At 44.8% G+C, this 10,758-nt stretch overlaps 1 long non-coding RNA gene across 1 annotated transcript; it reads left to right on the forward strand.

Annotated features, from left to right (window-relative positions):
• Nucleotides 1-7,221: 7,221 nt before the first annotated feature.
• On the forward strand, nt 7,222-8,731 carry LOC123170169 (uncharacterized). Its single transcript, XR_006485067.1, has 4 exons — nt 7,222-7,391; nt 7,592-7,740; nt 8,088-8,263; nt 8,357-8,731. It is a non-coding gene; the product is annotated as an uncharacterized lncRNA (long non-coding RNA).
• Nucleotides 8,732-10,758: the final 2,027 nt, after the last annotated feature.

Consider the following 10,758-nt stretch of genomic DNA (forward strand, 5'->3'; position numbering starts at 1 on the left):
ATTCTCCTAATGAGGTGATCCCGTTAATCAAATGACAACTCATGTCTATGGCTAGGAAACATAACCATCTTTGATTAATGAGCTAGTCAAGTAGAGGCACACTAGTGACACTCTGTTTGTCTATATATTCACACATGTATTATGTTTCTGGTTAATACAATTCTAGCATGAATAATAAACATTTATCATGATATAAGGAAATAAATAATAACTTTATTATTGCCTCTAGGGCATATTTCCTTCACTTGCTGCAAAAACAAGTTAGACGTCCTCTAATTGTTGTTGCAAGTTTTTACGTGGCTTGTAAAGATTTCTAGCAAGAACGTTTCTTACCTACGTAAAACCACAACGTGATTTGCCAATTTCTATTTACCCTTTATAAGGACCCTTTTCATCGAATCCGTTCCGACTAAAGTAGGAGAGACAAACACCCGCTAGCCACCTTATGCAACTAGTGCATGTCAGTCGGTGGAACCTGTCTCACGTAAGCGTACGTGTAAGGTCGGTCCGGGCCGCTTCATCCCACAATACCGCCGAAACAAGATAAGACTAGTAGCGGCAAGAAGAATTGGCTACATCAACGCCCACAACTACTTTGTGTTCTACTCGTGCATAGTAACTACGCATAGGCCTGGCTCATGATGCCACTGTGGGGGATCGTAGCAGAATTTTAAAATTTTCCTACGCTCACCAAGATCCATCTATGGAGTATACGAGCAACAAGGGGAAAGGAGTGCATCTACATACCCTTTTAGATCGCGAGCGGAAGCGTTCCAATGAACGGGGTTGATGGAGTCGTACTCGCCGTGATCCAAATCACCGATGACCGAGTGCCGAACGGACGGCACCTCCGCGTTCAACACACGTACGGGGCAGCGACGTTCTCCTCCTTCTTGATCCAGCAAGGGGGAAGGAGAGGTTGATGGAGATCCAGCAGCACGACGGCGTGGTGGTGGATGTAGCGGGATCTCGGCAGGGCTTCGCCGAGCTTCTGCGAGAGGGAGAGGTGTTGCAGGGGAGGAGGGAGGCGCCCAAGGCTGTAGTACTGCTGCCCTCCCTCCCCCCTTTATATAGGCCCCCTGGAAGGGGGGGCGCCGGCCAAGACCCATCTGGAGGGGGGGCGGCGGCCAGGGGGGAGACTTGCCCCCCAAGGCAAGTGGGGCGGCCCCCCACCCTAGGGTTTCCAACCCTAGGCGCAGGGGGGAGGCCCATGGGGGGCGCCCCAGCCCACTAAGGGCTGGTTCCCTTCCCACTTCAGCCCACGGGGCCCTCCGGGATAGGTGGCCCCACCCGGTGGACCCCCGGGACCCTTCCGGTGGTCCCAGTACAATACCGGTGACCCCCGAAACTTTCCCGGTGGCCGAAACTTGACTTCCTATATATAATTCATCACCTCCGGACCATTCCGGAACTCCTCGTGACGTCCGGGATCACATCCGGGACTCCGAACAACTTTCGGGTTTCCGCAGACTCATATCTCTACATGTTGGGGAACGTAGTAATTTCAAAAAAAAAATTCCTACGCACATGCAAGATCATGGTGATGCATAGCAACGAGAGGGGAGAGTGTTGTCCACGTACCCTTGTAGACCGACAGCGGAAGCGTTATCACAACGCGGTTGATGTAGTCGTACGTCTTCACGATCCGACCGATCAAGTACCGAACGTACGGCACCTCCGAGTTCTACACACGTTCAGCTCGATGACGTCCCTCGAACTCCGATCCAGCCGAGTGTTGAGGGAGAGTTTCGTCAGCACGACGGCGTGGTGACGATGATGATGTTCCACCAACGCAGGGCTTCGCCTAAGCTCCGCAACGGTATTATCGAGGTGTAATATGGTGGAGGGGGGCACCGCACACGGCTAAGAGATCTCAAGGATCAATTGTTGTGTCTCTGGGGTGCCCCCTGCCCCCGTATATAAAGGAGCAAGGGAGGAGGAGGCCGGCCCTAGGAGGGGGCGCACCAAGTGTGGAGTCCTACTATGACTCCCTAGTCCTAGTAGGATTCCACCTCCCATATGGAATAGGAAAAGAGGAAGGGAAAAAGAGAAGGAAGGAAGGGGGCGCCCCCTTCCCTAGTCCAATTCGGACCAGACCAAGGGGAGGGGTGCGGCCACCCTAGAGGCCCTTTTCCTTCTTTCCCGTATGGCCCAATAAGGCCCAATACGTATTCCCGTAACTCTCCGGTACTCCGAAAAATACCCGAATCACTCGGAACCTTTTCGAAGTCCGGATATAGTCGTCCAATATATCGATCTTTATGTCTCGGCCATTTCGAGACTCCTCGTCATGTCCCCGATCTCATCCGGGACTCCGAACTCCTTCGGTACATCAAAACTCAATAAAACTGTCATCGTAACGTTAAGCGTGCGGACCCTACGGGTTCGAGAACTATGTAGACATGACCGAGACACCTCTCCGGTCAATAACCAATAGCGGGACCTGGATGCCCATATTGGGTCCCACATATTCTACAAAGATCTTTATCGGTCAGACCGCATAACAACATACGTTGTTCCCTTTGTCATCGGTATGTTACTTGCCCGAGATTCGATCGTCGGTATCTCGATACCTAGTTCAATCTCGTTACTGGCAAGTCTCTTTACTCGTTCCGTAATACATCATCCCGCAACTAACTCATTAGTCACAATGCTTGCAAGGCTTATAGTGATGTGCATTACCGAGTGGGCCCAGAGATACCTCTCCGACAATCGGAGTGACAAATCCTAATCTCGAAATACGCCAACCCAACAAGTACCTTTGGAGACACCTGTAGAGCACCTTTATAATCACCCATTTACGTTGTGATGTTTGGTAGCACACAAAGTGTTCCTCCGGTAAACGAGAGTTGCATAATCTCATAGTCATAGGAACATGTATAAGTCATGAAGAAAGCAATAGCAACATACTAAACGATCGGGTGCTAAGCTAACGGAATGGGTCAAGTCAATCACGTCATTCTCCTAATGAGGTGATCCCGTTAATCACATGACAACTAATGTCTATGGCTAGGAAACATAACCATCTTTGATTAACGAGCTAGTCAAGTAGAGGCATACTAGTGACACTCTGTTTGTCTATGTATTCACACATGTATTATGTTTCCGGTTAATACAATTCTAGCAAGAATAATAAACATTTATCATGATATAAGGAAATATATAATACTCTATTATTGCCTTTAGGGCATATTTCCTTCACTACAACCCTAGCGTCACCGAACCTTAAGTGTGTTGACCCTACGGGTTCGGGAGACATGCAGACATGACCGACGCCTCTCCGGTCAATAATCAACAGCGGGATCTGGATACCCATGTTGGCTCCCACATGTTCCACGATGATCTCATTGGATGAACCACGATATCGAGGATTCAATCAATCCCATATACAATTCCCTTTGTCAATCGGTATGTTACTTGCCCGAGATTCGATCGTCGGTATCCCAATACCTTGTTCAATCTCGTTACCGGCAAGTCTCTTTACTCGTACCGCAATGCATTATCCCGTGACTAACGCCTTAGTCACATTGAGCTCATTATGATGATGCGTTACCGAGTGGGCCCAGAGATACCTCTCAGTCATACGGAGTGACAAATCCCAGTCTCAATCCGTGCCAACCCAACAGACACTTTCGAAGATACCCGTAGTGTACCTTTATAGTCACCCAGTTACGTTGTGACATCTGGCACACCCAAAGCACTCCTACGGTATCCGGGAGTTGCACGATCTCATGGTCTAAGGAGAAGATACTTGACATTGGAAAAGCTCTAGCAAACAAACTACACGATCTTTGAGCTATGCTTAGGATTGGGTCTTGTCCATCACATCATTCTCCTAATGATGTGATCCCGTTATCAATGACATCCAATGTCCATAGTCAGGAAACCATGACTATCTGTTGATCAACGAGCTAGTCAACTAGGGGCTTACTAGGGACACGTTGTGGTCTATGTATTCACACATGTATTACGATTTTCGGATAACACAATTTTAGCATGAACAATAGACAATTATCATGAACAAAGAAATATAATAATAACCATTTATTATTGCCTCTAGGGCATATTTCCAACACAATCAAATCTATCTATTTATCATAACATTCCAAAATTTAGAATTTTGGGATGTTAAATTGGTTGGATGAGCCCCCCGGGGATATTATCCCATTGTTTATAAACGATGTAATTGTTATTTCAATTTAATAAAGCTGGGTAGTTTTTTTTTGAAATAATAATAATATAGAAGTGAAAGGAAATTACACAAGTGAAAGTGTATTTATCTCTAAACAATATTTTTTGTTTGATGACAATGTGATTAGTGGACCTAATGATGATTTTTATGGTTTATCTCAGGTCATTGATTCCTCAAAGATTCATTGAGGAGATGGTTGACCCCCTACTTCAAAAAGGTTAAAGGCTTAGTTTTCCGGTGACTCGAAGCTTTGAGCTTCACTTTATTTGAGTTATAGCTTATAGGACAACCACACTGTCATGAGGAATCGAGGTACAACAACCTTCCTCCAACTGCCACTTTAAATTGCCCTCTAAACCACATCTCAATGTGCGCATAGGGTGGTTTCATGTCTTCTGCGGGTCTTCTAGGATCCAGTCTGTTTAGGTTTTCAGTGGTTTCGTCTCGATTCAGCCGGATTTTATGGGCTTTGGAGTTTCTACATGCCCTTATTGACGTTCTCTTCTTCGAGGAGGTGATTTTCTTTGCAGATCGCAGCTACCAGAGTCTCCTGTTTGCATTGATGACTTTCCTGCCGTTGCTTCTACAAGCTCTTGTGTTTCAAAAAGTTTGCTCCTCCAAGGCAGAGGCACAGAGGCGGCACTGAGCTTCGCTCATGGCGTGCCACCATGAGTAAGAAGAACTTGGCACCCCTAAGACTTTGATTATAATTTTACCCTTTCAGTATGTGTGTTTGTAAGGTCATCTAATTCTTAATATATGGCCTTAGGCCTTATTGCGAAAAGAAGAGATGTAGCTCAATGTATAGTGCACTGTCATTGACTAATCCCTAAGCGCCAATTCCTACCGTTTCTACAACTCGCGCACACTCCTTCGTCCTGGGCTTGCTCCTTTTATGTTTTTCCTTCTCATCGCATATTGTGTCAGATGTACCTAGCGTGTATCACTCAAAAACGCAGTGGGCTCAAAGTTTTCACGAGCGCAGTTGCATTTTGATTTTGGGAAGCTTCTACATGCTTCCCTGCCTATTTTTTAGTTTTACTTGGCTGTTTTTTCATTGATTTATTTTTCCTTTCCCCCTTTTTGTTTATTTTCTTATATCGCAAACTTTTTCCAAATTCATGAACTTCCTGAAAATTCACAAATTTTGTTTAAATTCATGATTTTTTTCAAATACATGAACTTTTCCCAAATTCATGATTTTTTTTCAAATTCATGTTTTTGTTTCAAATGCACAAACTTTCTTCAAATTCATAATTTTTTTCCAAATTTGCAGATCTTTTTGTGAATTTCTTTTTCTCAAATTTGTGAACTTTTTCCCTCAAATTCATGAACTTTTTTCAAATTTATGAAACCTTTCCCATAAATTCCTGAACTTTTTTTATATCCGAGGAACCAATTATTTTTAAAAATTCATAAACTTTTTTGAAATGTACATTTCTTTGAAATATGTGAATTTTTTGAACACCTAGATTTTTTTGGAGAAGTGAACAGTCAACATCAAGTAAATGGGCCAGGTCAAAGGTCAATGCATCTACTCAATGGTCAACTGGACCATGATTTTTTATGCAAACGACCGAATGGGACAGGAACTGAGCTAGCGAGCGACAAATTGTAATGGGCTACGACCTTGAGGCGTGCACGGGAGGTCACCAAGTAGCACTTAAGCCGCTGAAGGGGCACTAATGCTACATGTCGCGGGAGCAATTAACTAACGGTTACCACTGGGGGGGGGGGGGGGTCCATAAGGGTCATTTTCTTTGGCATGGGAGCGTGCCAAGTGGGGTGCCCAGCCACTGCCACATGTCACGTGCTGGCACTCCCTCTGCTTTCATATTTTTATTTTCTATATGCATTTATGGGTTTTGATGTCATTTTTTTTGGCTTTCTTTTGGTTTTTGCCTGGTTTCTCCTAGGATTTGGATGATTTTTTTAGAAGCGCAAGAAGCATTGTGCTTCTCGGAAAAAAAGAAAAAGAAAAAACACAACCTGTGCTTTCACGAGAAGCACAATTATGCTTCCCAAAAAGGAAAAATCAGAACCCTTACTTCAACAAGAAGCACATCTATTCAAAAATTGCTCTAGAACATTTTTTCAAATCCACGAACAATTTTTGAATTGTTCACAAGTTACAAATTGTTCAATTTTTTTCTAAAATTGTTCTCAAACATTTTTTTCGAATCCTTAAATATTTTTTTGAATTTGCAATCTTTTTTTCAAATCCATGATCAGTTTTTGAATTCACAAAAGATTCAACTTTGTGATTTTTCTTGAGTTCTTGATTTTGTGAATTCACGAACATATTTGAAATCTGTGAATATTTTTTATCTCACGTATATTTTTTAAATCAGTATTTTTTTTGAATTGACGAATTTTAAAACTCTCAATCTTTTTAAATTCATGAACATTTTCTGATGTCGCGAATAATCTTTGAATTGACGAACATTTGCTTGAAATTTGTGCATATTTTCGGAATTCGGAAACTTTCTTTGAATTCGCAAGCATTTTTTGAATTAGAAACGACCAAGGTAAAAAAAGAACGACCTAATAAAAGAAATACATAGGAAAAAATCCAGGTTAAAAAAAACAACGCTCCTGGGCTGGCCCATTTGCGGGAGGCTGTGTCAGCAGGACGCGCGTTGCGGGCGACGACATCGCTGAAATTGCAAACTTCTTTTTCAAATCCATGATTAGTTTCTGAATTCATCAAAAAAAATCGACTTTGTGATGTTTCTTGAGTTCGTGATTTTTTGAATTCACGAGCACATTTTGAATCTGTTAACATTTTTTATCTCATGAATATTTTTTAATTCAGTAATTCTTTTGGAATTCACGAATTTTAAAAATCTCAAACCTTTTAAATTCAGGCTACTTGCTTACGGATAAATGGCTCAACTCGGGCAAGGATGCGGACCCAAGAGGGGAGGAGGGCATGGCTCTGGTGCTAGCCAGCAATGATCTTCCCTTTGTCTGTGTAAACATTATGACGACTTAGTAAAGCTTCGCGAGGTTGTCTAAAAAAACAAGTAAAGTACACCTCTCTCTCTCAAAAAAGAAAAGAAAAAACAAGTAAGAAGACACTGCGCTCGCTCGGTTACAAGAAGAAGAAAAAAATGCGACGGTCGGAGTCGGAGGCGGCTGGGGAAGGCGAGCGAGGAACCCTAACCCTGACCGAGCACTCCAGAAGAAGAAGATGAAGGTACGTGCTCGCCCTCCACGGAATTCCATCCAAATCTTCACTTGGCTTACAGAATCGGTGTCCAAGTCGGAGGCCGGCGACGCGGCTAGGGTTTCCTGGTCGCGGCCGACTCGGACCAGGGTCGCCGCCTATATAAATGTGGGTATGAGTAGAATCCTTTCCTCCCAATTCGCTGATCAAAATCGCACACTCCGGTGCAGGCGCGGGCGCGGGTCCGAGGAGAGGGACATCGGCGGCGATGGCATCGGCGATTCGGCACACGGCGAGGTGGCTGGGCGGCGTCGCGCTCCGGCAGACGCGGGCGGGGTTGCCAGCCTATTCCCTCCGGCCTCCTCCCACCGCTGCTGAGGTACCCTCTTCATCCATCGATTGCTCCCCTCGATTTCTCGTAATTGAAACCTTTTCCAAGCTACAGTGAAGATGCGGATTACTTACCCCAGGATTGGCAAACACCAAATTGTTTTGCAAATCTTAATGTTGGCCATAAGCAAGCATGATTTGAGGATGACACATCTTTTGCAAATATTAGCACATGATGATACTCTTTGGAATAACATTCTAGATCCATTGTAGAGATGCATCCAATGTGCTCTCGGTTGATGCATCTATATCTAAAGGAAAGCAATCACAATGTGTTGTAAATTTCTTATCATCGAGTGTTTAGTTAAATGAACTAATCTTGTTCGTCATGGCCAGATTGGGAGGCATCACGCGCTCAAGGAAATCAAACAGAAGAAGGAAGAGCTGTTCAGTCTGATTGCCGACACGGAACGGTGATACAACACTCGCCTCACCAAGGAAGGTTTTCAGAACATACGTATGCTGCAGCAGCTAGCCGTGCAGATCGATCCTAGGCCTGCCGACCCCTTGTGGTATAAACTCTGAACACGTGCTGCCCTTCTCCCCTGAACCTTCCTTCTCACCATAACTCGTTGACAGATTATGTTTTTCTTTGGACAATGCAGGCGCTCGAAGCGGTTTACGAAGCGACTCAATGATTTTGTTGGCTTTACCGGGGCCATCGTGTCAGGCTACTTGCTTACGGATAAATGGCTCAACTCGGGCAAGGATGCGGACCCAAGAGGGGAGGAGGGCATGGCTCTGGTGCTAGCCAGCAATGAGTGAATTGCTTCATTCACTGGGACAAGGAGGCAGAAGAAGTGTATAAGTAGTAGTAGTAGTAGTGTTCTGGAGGAGGAAGTTATTAGTGTGCTCTTTCTGGGTATCCTTTAGCTTATGTTATGTATGAACAACTGTGAGATCTGTTGTGACATTTGTACAAGTTGATGACATGGTGCCAGCAAACTGTTCAAAACCTGCCTTTTCATCTTGACTATAAGGCCGCGCTTGGAATCGATGTAAATAAATACAGATGTATTTTTCTTACGGGTGTATCTTACCGGCCAGGAGTGATTGTTTACAAGGGTATTCAAAGTAGAAACAACATTCCAAACAGGGCCTAAGATAACTACTACTTCCTTCGTTCTTAAATATAAGTCTTTTTTGAGATTTCAATATGCACTACATATGAAGCTATGTATATTTAGGAACGGAGGGAGTATTACAAGAAATATGTTCGGGCGCCGCCAACGTTGGCCACAATGTCAGTTGTGCCATTTGGCAGATGCAGACTGAAGAAACACTTGAGCACCTATTCTTCAAGTGCCCATGCTGCACATACAATGGAGAGATGTTGGTTCCCGGTTCATCTTGATGTCTTCAGGTGCCAATTTGCGGTAGGTTTTGGTCCTCACTGTACACACAATGGAGAGATGTTGGTTCCCTGTTCACCTTTGATGTCCTTAGCTAGACACGTGTGGTCCAAGCCTATGTTTATGGAGGTCTTCACTGTTGTTGTTTTGAGTGTTCGGTTGCCCCCCAAGGACGTCCTTCGTTGCCGTGTTGTCCGCAAGTTGTGGCGCAGTGCCACCTCCACCGACAAATTCAGGCTCAACAATTGCCACGACCAACCCTCGCTCCCTATCATCAGACAGCGTGTTCCCGGGCAGGAAGGAGTGAGGTTCTTTGTCTTCGGTCACAACCATATTGGGGCCTCCAATCAAAAGCTCTGGCCAATTATTCAGCACCCTAAGTCAAATAAACTCCTGGGCGCCTGTGATGGCCTTGTCATCTTTATCTGACGGATCTGATTTCTTGATCTACGACCAACCACTCGCAAAATGTGCTTTGCTACCACAACCTCGAGTTCCATCATCATGGCCAGGGGGTTCCCCGCATCTACATAGCCGGCTTTTACCGACACCATCCATCAGGGGAGTACCATGTGCTCTGGTTCTCGTGTGCCCGCCGTTGTGGCCACTATCGTGGCTATGTTCTCAAGGTAGGACCCAACAAGCTGAGAATCATCAGACGGACATCAGTGTCATCGCGCCTGCCAGAATGCAGGCGGCAAGGGGCTTTTGATTCCTGCTATAGTTCACAAGTCAACCACCGTGGCAGCCTGCACTGGTTAATACGACGATCGATGGAGACTGCCATGGACATTATGGTGTTCGACACAGTAACTGAGACATTCCGGTGGATACGCAGTCCTGAACAGTTTGGCAGTCGTGTGTTGTTGTTGGAGATGGACAATAAGCTTGCTTCATGCAACAGAAATGATGCCAACATAGAGATTTGGGTGATACAAGACTATGAGACTGAGACCTGGGCCTTGAAGTACTAGATTAACTTGTTAGCGATGACGGCATCACCACACTTTGAGTTTATTACTAAGATGACGCTGACTAACCAGCGTGAGCTGCTGATCTGTTGTGGCACTACATTGGAGGGTCCTAACTATCTGTTGCACTGTGACATTGATGGAAAGTTTTTGGGATATGTTGAAATCAATGGGGGGAAGCTTCCACTATACTTAACTAATCAGTACATTCAGGAGAACATGTCCACTTCCGTTCGGTGAGATGCAAGAAGGTGGTATGGATAAGGAGCCTCCATTCTTCATAGTGCTATAAGGTGGTTTGTACTTCTAGCTCGCATGGGGTCGGCGATGGAAGGCATCATGACCATTTTGCACATGCGTGGAGCGTCAAATGAACCATATTGGTCGTTTCTCGCGAGATTGGAGTGGCATATGTCCTCTCCGACGTGGCGACGTGGACGAGGTTGGCCAATATGCTAATGGGTTGTCAGCCTTACCGACTCTTGTATTTCCTGTGTGCTTTAGACCTAGTCCAGCTAGGTGTGGCTTGCTGTTGTTCAGGTTTTCACCTGGTTTCACTGCAATGGACCGAGCATCCCTTTACTTTATTCTTCATTTTGCACTAGTCTTTTTCTACGATTTTCTCCTTTGAAGACATTCTTGTATAGAAAGACATAGACTATAAATGACATCTCTTATGTCAAT

Source organism: Triticum aestivum, chromosome 7D, assembly GCF_018294505.1.
Source record: "Triticum aestivum cultivar Chinese Spring chromosome 7D, IWGSC CS RefSeq v2.1, whole genome shotgun sequence".
NCBI classification, from domain to species: domain Eukaryota; kingdom Viridiplantae; phylum Streptophyta; class Magnoliopsida; order Poales; family Poaceae; genus Triticum; species Triticum aestivum.